Source organism: Pleurodeles waltl, chromosome 5, assembly GCF_031143425.1.
Source record: "Pleurodeles waltl isolate 20211129_DDA chromosome 5, aPleWal1.hap1.20221129, whole genome shotgun sequence".
Taxonomy (NCBI): domain Eukaryota; kingdom Metazoa; phylum Chordata; class Amphibia; order Caudata; family Salamandridae; genus Pleurodeles; species Pleurodeles waltl.
In genome coordinates, this window is record NC_090444.1 from 1,318,596,000 (window position 1) to 1,318,621,126 (window position 25,127).

The window sequence follows — 25,127 nt, forward strand, 5'->3', positions numbered from 1 at the left end:
TCTTACGCTGTCTCATTGAAAATGAGAGTTGGAGTATTTTGTGATAGCTAGATTCACTATCATAGGGGGGGGTTGATGTAGCAGAAATTTTAGTACTGTCTCTCATGTCACAGTGATCATCTATACATGACAGCTTATGAATTATGTTAAAGTACTACTAGCTTTATTGTAGAGTGATGCACTGAGAAGCTATTTAGTGTACAATCATCTTAGACTAATGACTGAAACATAGGTGGTATGAAGATTAAGTTACATGTTTGTAGGAAAGTGCCCTTGTTGGCATAGTTCCCTCGCACACACTTTTTGTCTGATATTGATGCCAACTTGACTGAGAGTGTACTGGGTTTCTGATAACCAGGCCCCAGCACCAGTGTTCTTGCCCAAAAACTATACCATTGTTCCCACAATTGGCACACCCAAGCACACAGTTAAGTTCCTTGTAAAATGTACTCATGGTACCAAGGGCCATGTGTCCAAGGAAGGTCCCCAAGGGCTGCAGCATGTATTATGTCACCCTGGGGGGACCCCTCACCAAATACACGCACACTGCCAATGCAGCTTGTATGTGCTGGTAGGGGAGAAAATGACTAAGTTGAAATGGCAGCCTTCCCAGGGTGCCATGACCACAAACCACTGCTTGTGGCTTAGGTAAGTCACCCCTCTGGCACGCCTTACAGCCCTAAGGCAGGGTGCACTATACCACAGGTGAAGGCATAGCTGCATGAGCAAAATGCCCTTACTGTATCTAAGTTAATTCTTAGACATTTTAAGTGCAGATAGGCCATACTGAGTATATGGGCTGGGAGATTGTCATTACGAACTCCACACCTCTCTAATCGCTTCACTGAATACTGGGAAGTTTGGTATCAAACTTCTCAGCACAATAAACCCACACTGATGCCAGTGTTGGATTTATTGGAAAATGCACCCAGAGGGCATTTAGAGATGCCTCATGTATGTTAGTCACACTGCTAGTGCAGGACTGATTAGTCTGTGCCAGCCTGCCACTTCCAGATGAGTTTCTGACCACATGGGGTGAGAGCGTTTGTGCTCTCTGTGGCCAGAAACAAAGCCTATACTGGGTAGAGGTGCTTCACACCTCCCCCATGCAGGAACTGTAACATTTGGTGGCGAGCCTCAAAGGCCCAGATATCTTGTTACAGTGCCCTGGGCACTATAGCTAAAGGAGATGCCTCCCCCGGGGCAAAGCACCACTTTTGGTGACAAGTCTGGTGAGAAAATTAGGGAAACCAAGGAGGACTGATCACTTCAGCAGGGAACACCTCTAACGTGTCCAGAGCTGAGGTGACCCCCTCCTTGCAAAATCTTCCATCTTGGTTTGGAGGACAGGGACCAGTAGGGTTAGGACTGTGTCCCCCTCCCCAAATGGAGAGAACATAGGAGGGGCATAGCCACCGTCAAGGACAGAAGCCTCCGACCCCTGTAATGCCCCTAAATCCAGGATGTAGGGGTTCCATTGAACCTAGCTCATCAGATTCCTGGTGACCTCGCAAGAAGAAAGAAGAAAAGAAGGAGGACTGCTAAGCTGCCCCCCAGCAGAGTAGACTGAAGATGCAAACTGACTTGGCCCTAGTCCTACCTGCCTGTCTCCAGCTTCAAAAGCCCTGCAAACAGAAAGTGACATATCCTTCAAGACCAGCGACCTCTGAAAAGCTGCCCTGACCAAGAAGAAACTCCATCCAAGGACTCCAGAGTCTCCCCGATCCGCGAGTCCTGTCCATGCTGCACCCGACGTCCAACAGCCCGTGTCTAGGTGACCCAACTGACTCTAGGTGATTCTGACCTAGTGTCCACCCTGGGTTGAGCCCTCCTGTCCAACACGACAATGCCAGCAGCCTAAAGGACCCCCCTGACCACGACAGAACCAGATAAAGATTCCTGACCCCAAAAGTTACTTCTGCACCTGCCACCACCTGTCCTTGGGGAATCCGACCTTCAGTGCAGCAACATCCAGCAGGTGGCCCTCCTCCTTGTCCATCCTTTGGTTTCCCAGAGCCAACCCCCTGGACTTCACCTGTAGCATCTTTGTGACCCCAAGGGTCCCCCTATAGAAAAGCAATGGGAGCCCCACGCAGTGTTTGCACCCTGAACCCGGCCGCCCATGAGCTGCTGAAGGTGTCTGTTTGGTGCTGACCTGTGGTCCCCAGTGTGTCTCTAAACCCCCCAGGTCAGACCTCCGAAGACACGAGTATTTACCTGCAAGCAGGCCTGATTCTGAGTGCCCCCATTCTCCATAGGAACCCATGTTAAATTATCTTCAACTTTGACCTCTTCACCCAGCTGGCCCCGTTTTGCTGGTGGTTGGTGTTTGGGGTTATCTTGACCCCAAGCTGTGGACATCCAAACCCCCAGACACTGGAACTGTAAGTCTTACCTCAAAACCATACAAACTTTTCTTCCCCCAGAACTGTTTCTGAAAATTGCATTGTCAACTTCTAAAACAGATTATTGCTATTTATTAAAAATACGTATATCTTGCCCAATTGAAACAAAGTGGTATTGATATATATGTTGGATATTTACTTGCAAATGTACTTACCTGCAACTTGAACCTTGTGGTTCTAGAAATAAAGTAACAACATTTATTTTTGCTATAGAAAAACCATTGGCCTGGAGTTAGTCATTGACTGTGTGCTTCACTTTATTGCCTGTGTGTGTGCACAACAAATGCTTTGTACTATCCTCTGATAAGCCTAAATGCTCAACCACACTACCACAAAAGAGAGCATTAGTATTATCTACTTTAGCCTCTGTTAAGTCTCTGGGGAACCCCTGGACTCTGTGCACGCAGTATTTCATTTTGATATAGTATATACAGAGCCAGCTTCTACAATGTTTGAAGGATTAATTTGTCATTTTGTTATGCTTTAGAACCTAAACTAATAGTTGGTATTAAAACAATATTGAATTTTTAATAATAGGTGTTTTAAATATGTGTGCAAATATAGAGAAATGCAGTTGTGCACCACACTGACTGAAATGTATTGGCAAAGTTACTTCATTTTAAAGTTACTGTAGTATGAATAGCAGTGAAGATTCATTAATGATGAATTAATAGTTTGGGTATTAAAATGTGTTTTATTTGAACATATTAATGTGCTGTTTTAATACAGTTTCATTAGCCTAAGAGAATCCTGCTAGGCCCTGTATTTGTGACTGTACATGTACCTTTCTTTCAGGCTCCCTTCCCATGAGAATGTTAGTTCGTTAATAGATGTCTATTGTTGTATATGTAGAGAGTTGTAAAAATATATGCTTGAAAGGAGAACATCCTTGTCTGTTGACTGACAAATTAATCATTTGTTTCAATCTTGTGTGGAAGTATACAGCCGGACACCGTTATCCTGACAGACCTGGGAACCCATGTGGATGTTTCTTTTTTTTTTTTTTTTTTTTTTTTTATTATTTTCATCTTGGAAAGGGATCATACAACAAATACATATGAAAAAAAACTAAACAAGTTCAGACCCGCAGGGGATAGACTTTTGGGAGAAAAATGTCCATCACTTAAATGGTGACATACTATTTTGATTTAAACATTTAATCATTATGAGCCAAAATCCAATCCTGAAATGCCCCCCATATGGCCTTCCCTTTCCTCCTAGCCTGTTTCCCTTTACGTTCATACAATGCTATCGCCAAATAATATACAGGCAATAATCTGGCCAGCCACTGCTGCCAGGACGGAGGTCGTACGTTAAGCCAAGCAGATGATATACACAGTCGATATACTGCCATAGCCACAAAAATAAATGCTTTATGTAGATTATCCGTTTCACCACTAACCCCTAAGACCATCGTCTCAGGGGTAAGAACTAGATCATATCCCAAAACTTCTTTCAATACAGATTGAATGCCCTCCCTCAAAGCCTTTAATTCCCCGCATGTAGCCATCATGTGTACAATATCTGTTCCATACATCCCACATCTTGGACAGCTTGTTCCCGATAAACTGCCCCATTTAACAAGATGAGCTGGAGTATGATACAGATCAAACATGGTCTTATAATGTTGCGCTTGGAGGGAGGAGGAAAGTAGGATAGTGTGTCCCAATTCTAATGACCTTAAAAAGATCTTACTCCCATCTTCCAGTTTCTTGTTCCACTTTTCACTATTCTTCTCTAGGTCATCAGGCTGTTCTGCCATTAGTGATCGGTAGATTGACCTAATTGATATATTAGGATTAGCCAATATATCGTCTAGTAATTGATCACTTCTAAATCCCTGCACACCTCCTGTTTTCTTTACAAGAAAATCTCGTATCTGTAAGTATTTAAAAAAATCCCTACGCTCTAAACCATAGCACTTCTGTAAATCACCAAATGCCTTGACCCAAAAATTATCAAAGAAATTCCCGAGCCTCACTATACCTACAGAGGCCCAGCTTGCCATACATTTATCCTTAAATATTTCAGGGAGCGATGGGTTCTTTTCAATCATGGTATAGCAATTATATCTGCCGAATCCTTTCTTTTTATACCATGACTGCCAGCACTTATAAGCCGCCTCCAATACCTTATATCGAGTTTTCTTGTAGTACCCGGGCTCGTGAAATGTTACCAGACACCCATTAGCTACTGCTCCTATCTGCAGCTCAAATATGTTAGGACAATCCTCTTCCGGAATCCCTTCTTTCTTAGAACCCCATAAAGGGCGCATATACTGAAAAGCTGCTGCCATTTGGTATAATTTTATATTCGGTAAGGACCAACCCCCTTTTTCTCGAGAAAGAGACATGAATTTACTTGCTCTTCTACACTTGCCATATGCCCAGATGAATCTCATAACCACTCTATCTATCTCTTTGAATCTGGGATTAGTGAAGCTCAGCGGTAAAGCCCGAAACAAATACAGCAGCTTGGAGAGGAAAATCATTTTTACCATATTACATCTTCCCATAATAGTTAGATGTAGATTATTCCATCTGCACATATCTTGTCTTGCTATAGCAAGTATGGGATCCAGATTTAAATTAGCAATTTCTCCTACTTGTGGCGTAATATCTATACCCAGATATACTGCGTGATCCACCCTTCGGGTATCCTGAGTGCTTGTATATTGATTAATCAATATCTGCGTTTTAGCTCTGTTTAGGAGATATCCAGAAAATCATCCGAATTTCATTGATACCTTTTCAACCTCTCTCAATGCCGGGTCAGGGGTGGGAGTTAATATAGCTATATCATCTGCATAAGCTAAAACTTTTGTATCCCATCCCTGCCTATGAATCGGTGGAATCTTGTTATTTTCTTCGATCTGTCTGAGCAAGGGATCTATATATAAAGCAAACAGGAGCGGAGAACATGGACATCCCTGTCTAGTACCTCTCTTAACCTGAACATTCTCCGATTGTCCCCCCATTAGTTGAATTTTCACTACCGGTGATCTATATAGGGCCCTTATTGCTGCGATAAATTTCTTCCCTAGCCCATAATGCTCCATTACATGCCATAAATACTTCCAGTTCACCCGATCGAATGCCTTTTCTGCATCTAATAATGCGACTGCCATCGGCTCCTCAGCCACTTCCGTAGCGTCCAAGAGTGCAATAACCCTTCGAATATGATCAGTGGCATCCCTTCCTGGCACAAACCTGTGCTGTCTAGGGAGAACTATCTTCCTAATCACCCGAGATAATCGAGCGGCTAATATCTTTGAATATATTTTAGTGTCGCTATTGATTAGTGTGATTGGCCGGTATGACGCCGGGTTTGATGGGGGTTTCCCTTTCTTCAAAAACATTACTACATTAGCCATATCCCACGACGGAGGGATTGCCCCTCCATTCTGTACCTGAATAAACAGCTCTATCATTACCGGAAGCAATATAGCTTTAAACATTTTATAAAACTCTAAGGGAATTGAATCAGGGCCTGTGGCTTTTCCAGTGGCTAAATCACCCACTGCTTTGTCAATTTCCGAGATATCTATCTGTTCCCCTAGATATAAAATATCACTTTCCGGTAGTTTATCCCCTTTAATGGGGCTTAAAAATTTCAACATTTCTTCCTCTGAATATATAGATGTGTCATCATATAATTCCGTATAGTATCTGTGGAAAACCTTCCTAATTCCATCCACATCTACCACTGTTTGTCCTTGCCAATCTTTAATCTCTCTAATAATCCCGGATGCTATTTTCTGGCTTGCCCGTATTGCTAATAAACGCCCAGATTTTTCTCCGTACTCATACCCTTGTGAGCGTTACGCTAGATATTTCTCCGCTATTCTTTGGGTCATAGTCTCGTTAATTGTTGCTTTAGCTATAACAACTTCCTCCTGGGCCCTTTTTATATCACCCCCAGTTTCTATCGCAATAACCAACTGTCTTTCTAGCACCCTTAGTTTCGTTTGAAAATCTTTTATTCTGCTTTGGGTATTTTTTTGCTTTTTAATGCTGAAACTCAATGTTTCACCTCGTATTCCGGCTTTTAAAGTATCCCAAACTATCTCTACCGGAGCTGTCCCTTGGTTGAACCCCAAGAATTCAGCTATCCACTTGCTCATATACGTGCAATATTCTGGGTCCCTAAGAAGCCCTCTTTCAAATGTCCATCTCCTAACCTTTGGTTCTAACCCATCCAATTCCAATTCTAGTACTAAGAGATTATGATCTGATACAACCCGTGGATATGACTCCATCCTACCCCGGTTCAATAATACAGGAGAGATCAAAAAGTAATCAAGTCGTGCTAATTTCGCATGAGGGGACGAGTAATAGGTATATCCAGGGTCTGGCTTGCATAATCTCACCCATGCATCCACTAATCCTAGTTCTTTCTGAATAGCGACCATTGCATTATATACTCAAGGTTTACGCCCCTGGTACTTCTTTGTAGGCGCTAAAACATCCTGTAATCCCTCCCAAGAACCATTAAAGTTGCAGTCACCACATAGAATATACGGGGGAGCCCATCCTGTTAGTTCTATAGCGAGAGTATCTAAAACTATTGGATCATCCGTAACTGCCCCATATACAGAGCATAGTGTAAAGCTACCATACCCATAACTACATTCTACAATTACCCATCTCCCTCCCCTATCCACCTTCTGTCTAGCAAAATTTTATTTATTAGTCCGATCTAATATTGCCACCCCTTTAGTTCTAGCCTCTTGTTCTGACCGAGCAATTACTTTCATACCGAGTATACCCAGAATCCCGGCATTTTTATATTCCACATGTGTCTCCTGTAAACAGTAGATGTCTGCCTTAAAAGTTTTTAGTTCCTCCGCTACTCTACTTCTTTTACGAGGGTCATTTAACCCACATATATTAATTGAAGCGATTCGAAGTCTAGCCATTTACTATTTTTGGTTTCCTTTCTTTCTTCTTTTTACTCTCCCAGATTTTTGTATCTAACTGCATTTTCTCTTGAATTTTCCTCTCGGTTTGTTCCCCTCCTTCAATTTTACTCTGCCCCTGCTTCTGTTGCTTCCCTTGTTGCATTCCTACTTCCATTCCTTTCCATTTTACTCCCTCGTTTTCTATCCCTTCCCCCCCTTTCCTCTCCTCCTTCTCCTCATCCCCAATCCCTCCCTCATTCCCCACCCCCCATCCTCTGCCCCTCCTCCCTCCCCTTCCCTCCCCAGACCAGTCTCTTCCATCCCCCTCCCCTGTTACCTTCCTCCCCAAGACTGGCCCCCCACCCTGTAGAGCAATCAGACCACTCATGGCCTGAGTATTGGTGTCGTGTACGTGCGGGCCCACCCACCAGTTACCGGAGCACTTTTGCTTTCCAAATAGCTCTATTTCGCTATCTGACCCCATCACGTATTCTTTTGCTTTAATTTCCGAAGTAAATACTTCTGTTTTCCCAATCAATATTATTTTAAGGCGAGCAGGGGCCAGCAGATACGCCTCCCCACCTTTATCTAAGACCGGTTTAATAAGTTGTCGGAGCCGCCATCTCCGTTCAACAGTGGCGTGACAGAAATCAGGGCGGGTGAAAAAAGTTACCCCATCCACAGTGCGAGGGGTATTTGGACGGGTTTTATCCAATATCTCCTGTCGCAATAAATAATTCCCAAAATAAACTAAAACTGCTCTGGGGGATTTAGAGTCTGCACGTTGGGCCCCCTCCCGCCGATTTAGCGGAAACCTGTGCACCCGCTGCAATTCATTCTCCCAGTTCCAGTTCCCCAATTCCGGGAAAGCACCACGCAAAAAGTTAATTATATATTTCCGTATATTGCTTCCTTCTTGCCCTTCCGGTATGCCCAAAATTCAGAGATTATTCCTTCTTTGTCTATTCTCAAAATCTTCCAATTTCCACATTACATCCGTCAGTTGTTCGTCTCTCATAGTGTTCTGTTCTTTAAGATTAGCAACATCCTCCTCAACTGCCACAATCCTTTCTTCCATTGAAGACAGCTTAGTCTCGATTTCTGTGCATGATTTTGCAACTTTGCGAACTGTTCCCTGCAGTCTCTTTGTAGCAATCCTTGCACGTCGACTTTCAATCCTAGTTTCTGTTTGCAACTCTTTGATTGAGCTGTAAATTGACTGCAGCATTCCTGCCTCAGCCCCTATTGCAGATGGGCTACAGGTGGAGGGACCTGTGTCTGTTTCCTTATTGCCGTTAGCTGAGCCCTGGTTAGTTATAGACGAAGAATCCGCGAGTCCGATGCCAGAATAGTCCCATTTTAAAGTCCTACTACCCGTGGATGATGGGTTTCCTGGAGACCCCTGGGAGCAAGGTCGTGTTTTGACCGATTTACGGTGTCGACGCAGCTGTCGCACTGTGGGTTCATTACTTGAAGTTTTGTCTTCAGTCTCTGATGTTTCACTATCCTCAGACCCCCCAAGACTGTGATCGCCACTGCTGAGATCGGACTCTTCTGTCAGAGAGTAAAATTTATCACTATTGTCCCTGCCCCATTCCACAAATTGGGGGTCTTTTCCTACTATTTTGCCCAAATTTTTAGTATTTGCCAGAGCCTTGTGTGAGTTCTCTCCTTCTGTTGCAGGTCTTAATATAAATACACCTCCTTCCCCATCCTGATGTTCCAATCGCTCAGACCGGTCATATTGTTGTGCTTGAGGCTGTTTATTTTCGGTAGGAGGGCCAAGCTCCTTCCCTCTTGTCTCCCTATGGTTGTCTTCCAACTCTGGCATACTCTCCATGCCTTGTCTAAAGTTCACAGGGGGATCGTTGTTCATAGTACACCCCTTTATACTGCTGATGCTCGGAAGAGATTCTGTCTCTACCATATTGCTTTCAGAGGGGTGGATTATATGTGCAGGCCGTATATCCTGTGCTCCCCCTGCAAGAAAAGTCATGATAGTAGATTGGCTTTTGCCCTTAACCTTGATTTCCGTCGGGGTGATAGTATTATCACTTGTCTTAGCACCTCTCCCCAAGCTCAACATATTTTCCACAGCTGATTTGGCTACTACTGCCGTCAGGCGTTTGTTTGCTCCCGTTAGCTCTCCTTTACCTCGACCAACCCGTGTCACTTTCACTCCTTCAGTCTTTTCTCCAAGATTACGGGTGGGTTTGGGTGGCATCTTGACTTTTAATACATGTGACAGCAGCCTAAATAGTCCTATTACCCCAGTCGACACTGAGGCTGCATCCGCAATAATTTGTTTTGTCAGGTTTCTCCAAAGCCATAATGGGGTATATAAATACAGACCTGGGTTGTCTTGTGAGCCTAATGGCAACATCAGATGTCTCATCAGAGGTCTCAGATTTTAGTTCTCCCCTTTTTTTCTTCTTTTTTTTTTTTGCCTCTCCCCTCTGTCCACTGTCCACTGCTTTTCTCTCTCCCCCTCCTTTATTTTTTTTCCTTTTTCCCTTCTACAAAGCGAAAGGAAGGTGGAGATATATCAAGGTAACATTAGATGGTAGGGACGATATCAATTTTCTAGAATCACCACCGGGCTCTCCTCCTGTCTGCTTTCTCCTGCTTTTCACCGGGCTCTCCTCCTGACTGCTTTCTCTTGTTTTCTCCTGGTGATTTCCCAGTCCTTCAGCCCTGCTCACCCCTCTTCTCCTCTAGGTGAAAGCAGAGTTTGATCCTGAAAGTTTTTGCACCTTAATCCTTGCCACTGCCACTATGGGTCTCCAGGAGGACTTTTCAACCCCATACTGCCTAGGGGGTCGCGTGCTTCTTTTGTAAAGGACTGTTTCCAATGTTTATGCTGTGCTCGGCATCCTTGCCCGAGCGCCGCTGAGTCTGTGCAGCCTGAAGCCCCAAGAGTACAGGCTCCTCACTTCCTCCGCACAGGGGAAAAAAAAAAAAAAAGAAAAAACGGGCCGAATTCGGCCTATTTCTGCCGCTTGTTCGGCCTCTCCACCGCGGCCGCCGCGGGCCGCTACACCTTCAGCTCCCCCGGTAGGCAAAACTGTGGGAGGGAAACACGGGCCGAATTCGGCCTAATCTGCCGCTTGTTCGGCCGCTCAGCCGCGGCCACCGTGGCCGCTGTATCTTCGGCTCCCCTGGTGGGCGGGACTGCGGAAACGCAGTTACGCCGACGCCATGCTCCTGTCTCTCCTCCATGTGGATGTTTCAAGTTAGAAACGTATGATCGATTTTGATTGGATGTTGCCCCTTCAACATCAAATAAACTGTTGCATTGACAAATCAGTTTTCACGATTAACTTTAGTATGTCCTGACCAGTTGGACTTTAGTCAAAATCCTTGAAAAGAACCCCTCCAGATACTGTCAGAATCCTAAGGTCAGAATCCTGAGAGCAGAATCCCTGGAGCTCCAAGAAGAATCCTTTCGGCCGTTACTTTGCCATTGCATGCTTTGCCACTGTACTCTGAGAGGTATTGCCCTCTCTACCCTTGCCCCTTCGAAATGCCTTGTTGAGACTTAGAGATTTCTCCCTTGTTCAAAGAAGAAGACTCTTGACCAAGTTTCTGATATGCTGATGCATTCCCCTTTCACTTACTTTTTTGTTCTATTTAGTTAGTAACCTGATGCCTGAGATTAACGTTTTCCAAATTCTTTTTGTCTTTTGCCGCATGGGTTCTACCCCACACATATTTTTCCCTGATTGGCTAATCTATAGGGATTTCCACTTTTGCAACTAAATTGAACTGTGGTGATTTGAACTGCCTTATAGCTTCTTAAAACTGAACACTTGTTTTCCATACATCCAGTTATCTTGCTGATGTTCTGTATTGTTTTTGTTGAGTGCCTAGCTCTCTCAATGTTAGTCCGCTTCAATTTATTTAATTGCCTTGGTTACCCCTTGCTGATACTGTATCTCTATCACTTTGTTTTGAGATTTGTCTACATGACTTTGAGTTTGAATTTGTAATAAACCCCTTGACTTTATTTCTGAGTGGAGTTCTCCTTGTATGGCCACATACTGTGTAATGTAACTGGTTTGTACTGAACGTTTATTGTGTGGTTCCACCACATCCTGTGCAGGGTCCAAAGATCCATTGACCTTGTCAAGCATTGATTCCTGTGAAGAATGAAAATGCTCCAGCACTATCTTGATTTTTTTTTATCCAGTTGATCACCTGATTCTATGTTACACTTAGGGGAGAGAGTGTGGCATTACAGCAAAAGCTGCAAACTCTGCACCTGGTGAACTAGTTTCAGGTTTTGATGTCTGCTCAACCACTTGTGATTCTGGACAAATCATTTACTCTCCCCATGCCTAAAGCCCAGAAAGAATGTGTCTTTGTGTAATGTAACTGACGCTCATGTAAAGGACTTCAATACCTTTGGGTCAAGTCTACGCTACATAAAACAGCAAAAAAAAACATTAAATGGTTTACACACTTCTGTCATTGGACCATACTTGGGCTACATTTGGGTGATATTTGTGCTACATTTCAGCTCTTTTTTCTCTGATGGACATCTTGGGAGACGTATTTGTTATAGAGATCCCTAATCTCCTCATTTGCTGCAGTATCCTCAGTAGTTTCCACTTTGATTCCATCAAGATGGCTATCAGATGTGTCACACTTTTGGCATATATTTAGAATGTTAGCACTCTAGCTGCTCATTAGAACTCTGTAGTAAACTGCTGATCAACAGTTACCTGTCAGACTGCTGCTGGTGTTGAAAGTGCATGTTTCAGTCTACATGTTACAACGTTATAATGAAATAGAAGAGGAAGATATTTGAGAACTCATTTAAAATATGTCCTATGTTTTGTTTCTACAGCATAATTTCTATAACAAAATCATGAGAAAACAGTTTTCTCTCAAACATGATTCATGGAATCCCAGCAGAAGGCGTTTTCACAAGGTAAAATCATCTTAGCAACAAATTATTTATATTGTAACTAAAATCTGTTATCACACTTTACACATTCTCTGCTTTGTGATCCTCAGAACCTGCCAATCACTACAATGCATTTCAATGAGGTGCTATCATGTACATTGGTCCCAAGATGGCTGCCATCACTTTCTGGTTAAAGTGCTGACAGCCAATCAGATCTCACCATGAACTATGTGCTTATGCTCCGCCCGGATATACAAATTTGGATTTCCTTTAATATCTTGAAATCTACTGAATGGATTTATAGAAAATAGCGTGCCTTCTGGACCAAGTGTGACCTTCCTGACAAATATGGTGTATTTCCGTTCAGCGGTTCAGCCTGTAGTTGTGTTCAAAATCCCTCTGAGTATTAACATTGGAAGGGCACCTTTTTTCACTCCTCTTTTTTTCTTGGCCCCTTGACGCACTTAGATCTGATTGGCAACAAACACTTCAACAAGGAAGTGTTGGCACCCATCTTGGGAGTCTGCTTAAGCCGAGTCCCAGAAAAAAGATAACAAATGGGAAAATGGGTAAAGGTAGGGACACTCTGATCCCTTAGCTCTGGTGCTGAGGTCCCAGAGGAAGTCCTTCAGGGTAAAAAAAATAGTTTTTTTAATATTTGCTGGGAATTCGCAATGAGGTCGCAAATCTGTGTTAAAATAATTTTTTAAAAAACAAGCGCAGCCTCCTGTGCTTGTTCTACTAAAGCCTCGCATCAGCCAGGTCCTGGTGGCATGTAAAGTTAAAAGGAAGGGGCATACAGGGCCTCCTCCTGGGCTTATTTATGCCCCGGAGAACCCGCCTCCTAGGGGCAAAATAGGACTGTAGACCCCCGTGGCGCTGGGGCCACCACCTGCCTGGGGCTATTATGATTACAGTATATGCGGGGGCTCACAGATCCCCCATAGCCCTGGGGACCGCCACCTACCAGGGGCAAATTGCTGAAATACTTGCGGGGCCATATGGCCCGTCCCGCAGCCCTGGGGACCACCATCTCCCCAGAACAAAAAAAGAATGAAACCCCTCCCCCACAGCCACAGGGACTGCTACCTCCCCGGGAGAAACATTTAATTACATGTGGGGGTCGTGGGGCCCCCGCAGCCCCTGGCGATCACCGCCACCCTGGGCCTAAAATAAAATAATTAAAGGGGTCTGTTGTGGACCTCGGACTGTCACCCCCCCCAGGGCCAGTTCTTGCTATGTCCAAGGATGCCGACCCCCGGGACATAGCTATTTGCTCTGACGTGGCTGGAACTTTGACAGCTCCCACCAAGTCAGAGCAAACAGGGAGCTGTTCTGTGACAGCAATGTCGGCTCCAGGAGGAGGCTGGGAGCTCGCTGGGACCGTGGGGGTTTTCAGGCTCCTCAGGCAGCACTGTTGCACACTGGGTGCCGTGGAGGGCACCCACAAGAGGTGGCTGGGCCCCAGGAAACGGGGTCCCCAGGGGTGAGATTGGCCGGGAGAGGGGGCCACACACCTCCTCCAAAAAAAAAAAAAAAAATCTTAAGACCGGTACCCGAGGGATGAGGTCTCCAGGGCCGGGCACCCCTCCCCTAAAATATAAAAAAAATAAAGAAGGCCTGGCCCTGGAGGATGGGTTTCATGGTGGCAAAATTGCCCATGGAAGAGGGGCTGTGCGGCCTACCTCCTCTATTTATTGAAAGCCGGGCCCTGGGGGATGGGGTCCCAGGGGCTGAGATTGACCCGAGGAGGGGGACCACGCGGCCCTTATGGAATTGTAGTGGGCCCCGGGGATGGGGTCCCCAGGGCCAAAATGACCCATGGGAGCCACCACACTGCACATTTACCCAACAAGGTAGTACTTACTAACTAACCAGTAGAAAGTGCCCTAGTTAGGTGACATTTTGTGCAAAAGTTGAACTCTTGTTGAATAATAAAGCAGGTGAATTTCCATTCTGGTAAAGATGCTCATTTCACATAAATTAAACCTCAACAGGGGGTACTTACAAATGTAACTGTAGCAGGTGCCTGAATTGAAGCTCCACTTCTGGAAAGGACACATTATCCTAACTCCTGGGCTTTGCAAAGGCAAAGCAAGTGTGTTTACTCCATGATTCCATGCTGAAAAACAATCTGAAATCCTTTGTGGGGGTGAATACATCTTTCATCTATTGGAGTGCAATCAGACACCCTCACACCCACATAGGCCCCCTCACACCCAATCCCACACTCCGACAGACACTCTCACAGCCACTCTCACATCCAAGAGACACCCTTTCACACCTATTCTCGCACCCAGAGATATAGACCCTGAGGCCAAATCCTGCTGCACATGGCCAAAGGCGGTGAGCAGCATGAGGTTGGGTGGTTTGTGGGGTTGGCTGCAAGGACTGACTGCAGGTGCCATTGTGTTGAGGATAACATATAGTAATGTAAATTGCTTCACGTTACAAAAAAAACATAGAAATTCACAGAAAAAAAACCAAAAGTTACAGTTACGTTATTGTAAGGAAATATTTAAAAAACCTTGGAAATTCACTTAAAAAAACAATGGTTACAGGGACAGGTTCGGAATTTACTCAAAAAAACATAGGAATTCAGCAGTAATAGTCATTTCAAGTAACTATAACTTGCGGCCTAAGGTAACTATGACTTGCACCTTCACCATGCGTTGCTAATTACCCAGATATTACAGCACTCATGACAACTTTTATAACACCAATAAAGATATCAATGAAACATTAGAAGTCACATTATTGAAGAAAAAACTGTGCATGGCAGGGGTGCAAGTTATACTTACCTTAGGGTGTGAGTGTTAGTTATTTGAAATAACTCTAACTATAACTGCTGAATTTCTATGGTTTTGTGCGGGTAAATTCTGAGCCTAACTATAATGTCCCCTTTGTTTAAAAAAAAAAATATATATATATATATATATATATATATACACATATATATATATATATAACCATAAAAATGTGTGCTTAAACCTGCAATGTAATACAACACGTTGTGAAGGTTAACACTGTACGGTACACATTGTATCACATGCATAGTAAAGGCATACATGGTAATGCTGTACATCTAAATCCAACTATTTCTCAGATGATTGGGACAGGTTTATTTCAGGGTCTTTAAGAAATCAAAAGATGTCACCTTCGTTTAATTACAATAGCCTGTCTCAGGTAAACATAATTCAACTATGTGAGTGAAATGCAAGTATATTCACAGAGGCAGAGAATTAGAGCGTGAGACCACATCATTCGTCCTTACCTCAACAACTGTATTCGCTTCATACCACTTAAAACAGTACTACTAGAAAGAAGAGTCCTTTCAAAAAGTCAAAAGCCTTGTTCGCACTGAAAACACACAACTATTGGGTGTAGTTCAGAGTTATGTTTATAAAGAAATTAAATAGTGTTCTCTGATTGTGTGATGTAGGCCTGTCTGGGATGAAATGTACCTGGTCCAGAAGGACACGTCCAGGCATTAGTGAGTTCAACTTGTTCACTTTTACATAGGTTATTGTCATAATGACCATTTATATGGCAAGGGGCCTTTAGATAGTGCAATAAGTGTTACTTTCCTGGCATCAAATGGCTCATAATTATTGCTCCTTTGGTGACTCAAGCATGGTGACAGTGGCTTGTGGTAATATGTGCCTCCTCAGTCATGCCAGTAATATTACTAGGGTGCTCTACCATCCAAAAACATCTTGCCTTCCAGTGTTTTTCTAACGATTGTCATGACACCCAGGTCTCTGTAGTCTATCAAACTGGACTGTTCTTGCCTACGTCTTTCTCAAAATCCTTTGCGAATATTTCAGGATTCCAGACTGCCTAGCCATGCAGTCACCCGGACATAGACCATAAACGTCTCCCAAAGCTTGGACATCAATGAGATCGAGCTTGTTTTGTCAAAGAGGTCTGTTATAGAGTTTCCTAATTGACAACACTGAGTTCATCACAAATCTCAGACCAAATTGCCAGGAGTTAATATGGGTAGGTGCCGAACCAGAGCCACAGAAGAGTAGAGACAGTGTCTAAGTGAAGAATTCTACTACCTTAACGCATTAAGCCATCTTTAGTGAAAGTAGCCAATGTCTCAGACATAATTGTATGCGAAAAGGAGCATTCAACACACAAATGGTGATTGGAGGAATCCTTGCAAATAGTTTACCTACTGCAAATCACTTGAGGTATAATCCAACCCATTGTTTTTCACCCACTGTAGAAAGAGACCCGCATTATGTAAATCAGTACTGAGTCTACTTCTAATGGAACAGTCCATAAACTGCCAAGTGAGACCGTCTCCAGGAACGATCTCAATACACCACAGACCATTTTCCGTCCTATAAGGCCTCCTCAGTAATGTATAGCATGGATCTTGTGGCACATTGAGCAAAGGACCCATGTCTAGCAATATGCGTGGCTAATCAGGACTTTACATCAAACACACAAAAAGATGATGGGAAGAATGCTTATAAATAGCTACCTGCTGCAATTGCTTGGGCTACCTTTCCAACCCATTGTTTTTTCAATAGTATACCACTCTAGACAGAGGCCTGCCTTAGGCAAATCATTATTGACCCTTCCTCATCATGGGAACCATCCCTCTCGAACTGCCAGGCAAGGCACTCTCCAAAATAGACGAAAAGCAAACTCAAACCGTTTTTTACTAAACCCTATCTAGCCTAATAAGTGGTCAACAAATGATGGGTTATACTACTACTCCAAGTGATTGACAATGGTTAGGCTATTTGCAAGCATTCAGCCCACTGCCTTCTGTCTGTTTTATGTTCCAAGGGATAGCCTTCACATATGGTGATTGTAACTAACCATCTATCTGGGACACTATGATATACACCAAGGGCAAAACATTTAGGAGTAGTCCTAGGGAGGTTCTCATCCAGTTTTAGCAGGTCCAGGTTTTGTGAAATAGAATGGTATATAGTTCGGAGTAGTCAGTCTACGTCAAGTAAAATAAACCCATTGATATTCACAGATAATGTTTTGAACAGTCAGTTTAAGAGGGCAACAATCTGTACTCTTCAGCTGTCTCCTGACAGATAGGTGCAGTCTAGTTTGTCTTTGCCATCTGCTACTTTACATCAGGCCTATCTGTAACCTGACAATAACTTGATAAACGCAGAGATTTAACAAGTACAGAACTGTATTCAAACAACTTGCATAATGACCCAGCAGCCAGCTCGTAGTTTTAAAAGTTTGGTTCCTCACAAAAGGGACTGAGCAGCAGCAGTGGCCAAGTAAATCATGCTTACCCCACCTGGTCCACTAGGGCCTCCATACTCCCACCATACACGTAGAGAGCTCCTGGTAGCTGAGCTGGAAAGCTGAAGCCTGCATACTTTGGGCATCAGTCAGCAAGGGATTGGCCTCCAGAAATATAAATGAAATATAGAAGAGATCATTTTAGTTTCAAATTACTCACTGTTCATGCACTGGAGAGCAATTCCTATAGATAATGACTGCAGTCAGAGCATGGGACGAACAGTTCCCGCTGGTAACCTCTGCAGTCCTCACACACAAGGGCAACTAAGGATAGCCAATCTCTCCCAACAGATCAGATCAGTGGTAGTGCTAATCAGCATGATGCAAATCGGTATACCATACTGAGAGGAATATTTAACTTGTGCAATGTAATGAAAGGTTGCTACAAGGCCACCAAGCCATCTAGAGAGTTGGTTACAGACGTTTGAGCAAGGGTCTAGGTGTGCGGCCATCAGAAAACCAACAGATATGGCATAGGGCCTCTGATAAGGAATGAATGATAAGGAATGGTACAAATAAGTAGTGGAGAAAAATGAAAGGATTACTTGTAGTAATCTACACATTTAGGGCCAGATGTACTTAGCTTTTTTGGTTCTTAAACACGCCCATTCACAGAATTGTCCTGTTTGTGAATACAAAAAAACAGTTTGGTATGTTTAAACCTCTAACTACAATTTGGTAGTATGTTACCAAATTGCAATTTGCCTTTGTGTTCAAATACTAATTTGGTATTTGAAAGGGACGTGTTTAGGGTGTTCCTTCCAAATATTGAATCAGAATGGTATGTATTTATGTTTAGCAACTGAATTACAGTCGCAAAACATTAATAAAATAAAAACAGAAATACATCTGTATCCTGTAAGAACATACATGTTCTTGAAACTATCCCTTGCCTCTTGCCACCCATCCACACCTTACTTTGTGCTTTTCCTCTCCCTTCCCTCAGAACTAGCTCTCTCTACTGGGAAAGAGAACCACTTCATAACTGTGTGTCAAGCTAAGGAACAATCAAGTGTGTCACGACAGAAAGAAAAGATGGATGCAAAAGCATACCAGGAGTACTCTCACCACTCCCACAAAACCAAAAAGCAACATCAGCTATAACAAGTATAGACCAACCAAAATCAATTGTCATCAAGTTTGTTGTACAAAGGTTCTTCAAAGTTGCTATCGAGTACCAATGAAAACGATGGGTGAGTGCTGATGATGTTAATCAAAAAACAGCCTGCAAGTACGGGGTTAACTGCCAACGAAGAAGACTGAAGTTCAAAAACAACTGATAAAACAAAGCTCCAAACTTCTTTTAAACACTGTCCCAGAATTACATCGAAGGTAAATGGTCACCCCATATCCCTCATCAGTCACAGTGGGGTCGATTAATATCATGCAGGCAGAAAAACTCCACAGTCTATCGCCCTTGCCATGCCTCACTCCTTCAGACACAAAGGTATACACATGGGCAGTTTCTAATCGCTACAAAACCAAGGGTCATTCACAGCACCATAGCAACACAAAACAACATCACTACGATCCACCATTCATGTACGACAACAAACCTCATCTAGTGCATGTTTGCTCAGTTTTGCCATAGCGGCTGATATGGGGGTTAATAGTTCTCAACTTCAACCTCTGTGCTCAGCCTGAGATTATGAGCCAATTCCTGTCATTTTATGGTTTGGGAAAACTCAAGAAAGTGAAACTAAACCTTCATTTCAATGAAGACATTCACCCAGTTGCCCAATGGCACAATAGAGTTGCTTTTCATCTGCAAGAAGCTATAGAGAGAGAGTTGGCAACACTTTTGAAGCATGACATCATTGAACGTTTCACAGGCCCAACACCTTGTGTTTTACTCCTACTAGTTGTACCAAAAAAGGACAGTAGTGGAGCAGTGCACATTGGTGTTGATATGTACCAGCCAAACAGAGCCATGGCGAGGGGGGGGATACCCTGGTCCCCATATAGAAGACCTGATCATGCAAATGAACAGAGCAAATTTTTTTCTCATTTTGACCTAAACAAGGGGTACCGCCAACTCAAGTTAAAAGAGAACTGCAGGTATATTGTCACTTTTTCCACTCATGTTACTTTGTTCAGATGCAAAATACTGAGTTATGAGTATCTTGGCTGCTGAGATATTTCAGACTTTTATCAACAGAGTATTCCAACCTGTTGCACATGCTTTCAATTATAGTGACAACGTACTGATCCTGAAACCAGAAAGAACACAACAAAGCCCTCACTCAAGTGTGCCAGTTACTTGCGGAAGCAGGTCTCACTTTTAATGCAGTAAAATGTGAATTTCTCAAAACCAGACTTACGTTTTTGGCCTCATATATCTTTGATGGGGGAATCTGGAGACATCCAGGGAAAGTGCAAGCACTGTCATCCACTTGCCCCCCTCCCAGATGTTACCATGCTGTGATCCTTTTTAGGCATGGGCAGTTACTGCTGAAGATACATTCACAATTTTGCAACAGTGAGAGACTTAACAAAGTGGAATGTTACTTTTCAGTGGTCTCCTGAATGCGACCACAGTTCATAGACATAAAATATGCAATTGAGAATGCATCTGAAATTACCCACTTCAACCACAAGCTGCACACCGAGGTCACAGTAGATGTGAGCCCAGCGGGGCAGTGGGCAATCCTTGCTCAACACAACTGCCATCCGAATGCTTAGAGACACATTGTGGCCCATGCCTGTCTGAAACAGAATGTGCCTACTCTGAAACAGTGAAGGAGAGCCTTGCTGTGGTGTGGGCCTGCAAACATTTTCATGTATTCCTCTATGGGAAACAATTTACTGTCATCACGGACCCCCAGGAGTTTCTCACTGTTTTTGGAATCTTGAAGGCTAAATTGCCTCCTTGCATCAAAAGGTGGGGGTTGAGGCTGCAAGAGTAGGTCTATGAAATTGTACACAAGAAGAGGAGGGTCAGAACAGAGCAGATGATTTTTCATGAGCACCACTACATGGTCCTAGTTCGACATCCAGGTCGGCTGAAGAATATCTCAATTTTATTGCGAGGTTCAGCACACCCACGCCTCTGTCTGTGGACCAAATGATGGCTTCCACCAACAGAGACCAAGACTATTGTCAAATAAATCATTGAGACACACACACAACCTTTTGCTGATTATACTGAATTCCAAAAGTTCAAAAACAAACAGGATGAGTTAGCTGTCACACAAGAAGGCATAATACTGACAGGCTTGAGAATCGTCATACTTGAGAACCTAAGGCAACAGGTCATCATTTTGGCCCATGAAGGACATTGTGGCATTGTAGCGAACCAAAATAGCTTTGAGAGACAGAGTGTGGTTCCCTTGACTAGATGACTGAGTAGAAAAGGAACTGAGAGCATGCTACATCTGCTATTGCCTGTCCCCCAAGGTGACGCAGCACCCAGTGACTATGTCTGACATTCCTGCCCATGCCTGGGAGAAAGTCGATGTTGACTTCTTCAGACCATTAGGAGATAGACAGCATCTCATGGTAGTCATAGACAAATATACTCATTTTTCTTTGTTGGAAACACTGTCCACGACAACTCATGATAAAGTCGTAGAGCGGCTTGATAACATCTTTGTAACGAGGGGTAACTCTGAGATCCATCAGAACAAATCTACCTCAATGAACATCAAATCGATCAGTGAATGCTGACAAACTTTGTGACACTGACGGTACTCCTAAAAGCAAAATGAAAGGGTATGCTGATCAGCGACAACTCGCCCAGGAAACAGTCTTTGATAAAGATGACTGGGCGCTGGTAAAGCTGTAACAGAAACTAAAGATGGACACCCCTTTTGTCACTGACCTGTTACAGGTGGTGGTGTGCAATGTACACATAGTGACAGCACATTGTCCTGGGATGTCCATCACTTGTGACACATGATACTTTAAAAACCATCCTTAACATTCGGCAGCTCCTACAACTACAATGGAGGCAACCACGCCTGCAGGTCCAACTCCTGAGCTTGAGCCTGTGCTGCTCTTAACTGATACAGATGGACCTCGATAACCTCAGAACACCCTAGCTGGCAGGCAAGTGTGAGCTCCTTGCAGACTGATTGAGGAGATGTGATTTCAAATAATACCTGCCACGTTTTATTTAACAAAGGGAGAGATGTAGCATACTGATGATATATGCACTAGGACCCTTGTGGTTCTGCACAAACTGAACAGGAACTACATGATATATGGGGGAGGTGTCAGAGTGTGGTTCTTGGAAGCATGATGTAATGCGTAGTGTGTGACTGGATGTTGGAGAATAAAGACATGCTCAACCGCAGCTCCTGAGTGTGCCACAATCTATGTGCATGCTCCAGGGCTGGGGAAGACGCTACACATGTTTTCTCAGCCTTAGATGGTGTTCCAGTGGAAGAGAACCACGAAGAACAATGATTTGAATCTTCACAACTGGCAGGAGAAATGAGAGCTTATGGGTGCTGTGATGTCGAGATCATAATCGGTGGTAGAAAGTTAGAGGATGAAAGGGAGGGGCAAGACTGCCAACAGATTTGCACACAAGTAGGTAGAATCCGTACAAACAATGCTGGTAGACCATTAGCCGCTTTATCTGATGTCAGTGAGAAAATGTGGCGGCCAGTGTGAGGAATTTAAACTGGGTAGCAGCGGTAAAAGAGAAAACATTTTCAAGGAGGCTGGTAGAGTGCCAGCGGTTTTGTGAGATTGTGAAGTGGGCTTATCTTGGCCTGTGCACAACATGTTTGGAATGCACTAACCACAAATAAAGAGGTCTGGAAGACGTCTCAACTGGAGAGTAGGGGTCCTGGTACCATCTCGGAATGATTTAACAGCAGCGGGTATAAAGCGGTTCTATTCGTGCAATTTCAGTTTGCTCTAACCCCACCAATGAGGCTCCTCCTAGTGGAATGTGGGACTTAGGGGTTTCAGGGCTGGGAATGCGGTGCTACAAAGCTGTCCACCAAATGTGTTTCCCTTCGTGAGACATGGGCTGCCACATTCTACCTATACAGGAAAAAAATGCATATATTTATGAAGGAGACCTATTTGCGAGTCTATCTACGCATGGAGCGATATCTACTGTAAACACACTCTTTCCATGAAAACACGATGCTGTTTTAGTGTTCTGTTCAACGTAGTTTATTGTTCGTTTGTTTGGATCTGAATGTAATATAAGCCAGTACTGTACTACTTAGAAGAACAGTACATTTGCACAGTGATGTCTTAATACAATCTGTCAATAAACTATTCTAAAGTTTTGGATTGTGAGAATTCCGATTAGGCATATAGCAACATTTCTGACGTGGGTTTCCCATAAACTAAAAGTTAAACAACAAATCATCGATTATCATCGACAGCGGCCATTTCATTGAAACGCCAGAACGCTTCACCAAGGTATGTTGTTCTCACTTCAAACTAAATGGCCCTTTAGTGCATCTAATACATTCCAGTCACACATTACCTACCATAGAATGAGGGAAACGATGGAAGGTCTTCAGCTCTGGCACCTCTTCACTCAGCAAAAGCATCAGAAACGAGGACAACTTTTTTCTTACAATAGTGGAAAAACTTCATCTTGAACAATCTTGAAAGGTAAAAATAATATGCAAAAGTGTAATAGATACTAACTACGGAACACAAAATATTGTATAACAACCACGAATTTTAGAAAGCTCTAAAATTTGCAGATAATAATGCTGCTCTCATCGCATCTTTGCACTATCTCATATTTAGCAATTTTATTTATTATTGTTTTCCATATTTATATTATACACAAAATCTCTATACGTATATATCGTACTATCCAACCTGTTCCAAAGTACGTTTTATATCATGGTAATCATGTAACTAATGTAAGATAACATATCCAGGTCATTGTTTTCAGGGCACAGTAAACATGTGATCCATTGATAGTAAACCAATAAATCAGTTAACATATCAAGACAGTATAGCATTTAGAACTAACTGTGGTGGAGAACACCGGGTAATGTGTTAAAGAAAGTATCTAGAGCAGTGTGAGGCTGGGAAAAAGTGGGAAAGAAATTATATGGTAGTGCCTCCCAAACATGTGGAGGCATCAGCAGTACTCTATCACATCCTAAATTGAATGACAGCGATCAGGATTTCATAAAAAGGATAACAGTAATGCTATTGTTCTGAGAGCAAGAAAACTAACACAACAAAAGTAAACAATAATGTGCAGTTTGCAGACATATAACAATATAGAGGGTATATGTAAATTGGGTGGGTATATATTTAAATTTGTGCGTACCTGTAGTCATGAGCATTCAACATACACCACATATCATGGAACTAATGGTTAGTGTGGCTAAATCATAGAACTGGAGATGGCTGTAAATGATTGAAGGACGCTTTGCATGGGCTACAAGAAAAAAGGAACTTGTCATGAAGATGTGGAGCACTGTAGACTAGAGGCAGCACATAGAGGTGCGGGGACGCATGGGGAAGGTAATACCTTATAGAGGGGAGGGGGAACATCTCACACTTCCACATGTTCGTGTTTGCTATGTAAATCTTCACTCAGGTAGTGGATCTAGTAAGATCAATACTGAGTAGGTATTATTTCGGCAGTATTCCTATATGTCCCCATCTTGCCTATCTAGGAAAGTGGACCATATCATATGAAACACTTCTTCTGCATTCTTACTCAATATGTATGCATTTTTTTTCGAAGTGTGTGATCCTATACATTTCAACCATTAACCACATGTGGGGACAATATGGAGGGACTGGCCACAGATAGAGAGGTTGCTAACCATCTGTGTTTATGTACATTATGTCCTACATTGTCAGTGCTGTCACGAAGTATAATTAAGTATGGAGATTTGTTAATTTTGACTACATTTTGCCCTCTGAGAATTCTATAGTGGTCTGATAGTGTAGATAACCAATGTTCAGGTGTATATTCTTTTACTTCTTTCCATAAAAGTCTGGTTGAGTTAATGGTAGACCTCGAGTTAAGAGATTTAAGCCCTCATTATGCCATTGGTGGTAAATCCTGCTTACCGCCGTGGTGACAACCGCCAAGATACCGTCGCAGAGGCGAACATCCGTTTGCCATATTATGACACACACACACTAAATCAACAGAATACTGCCACAAACACAAATCCGCTAGACCAACGGTAAGTGGTAAAGTGTCTGTTTGAACAACCATACCGTTACGCCAACAAAACAACGTCCACCACATTATGACCCACGAATCACCATGGCGGACATTCAACGGCGGTAAACCATTGGCGGTATGCAACGGCGCAGTCAGAATGGCCACCCAAATACAAAACAACACAACATTGGACAAAACTAAAATCACACACCTGACACTGATACACACACCACACCCACCCACAGCACTATAAAACACACACCCACATTACCCACAACCATTTACAAACAGGAAAAATAGCCAAGAGATAGCCACGCAAATCACAGAGACAACTACACACACACACCACAAACACCCATTCATCCGTCACGCACCCCACACCCCACCACATTACTCAATACCCTCTGCACAACACACACCACACAACATCCATGTCCCCACTAAGGCACCCCCGTTTCACAGGTGAGGAGTTGTGGGTCATGGTGGAGGAAATAGTCAGGGTAG

The 25,127-nt window shown here is 43.3% G+C and overlaps 1 protein-coding gene across 2 annotated transcripts in view; it reads right to left on the reverse strand.

The window, feature by feature from the left end:
- Positions 1–25,127, reverse strand: part of HTR1E (5-hydroxytryptamine receptor 1E) — a 1,159,229-nt gene that overhangs the window by 81,931 nt on the left and 1,052,171 nt on the right. For both annotated transcript variants that reach the window (XM_069235572.1, XM_069235571.1), the window contains one exon: positions 22,963–23,081. The gene's annotated coding sequence lies outside the window, so the exon portion shown is untranslated. The remainder of the gene's footprint in view (positions 1–22,962; positions 23,082–25,127) is intronic.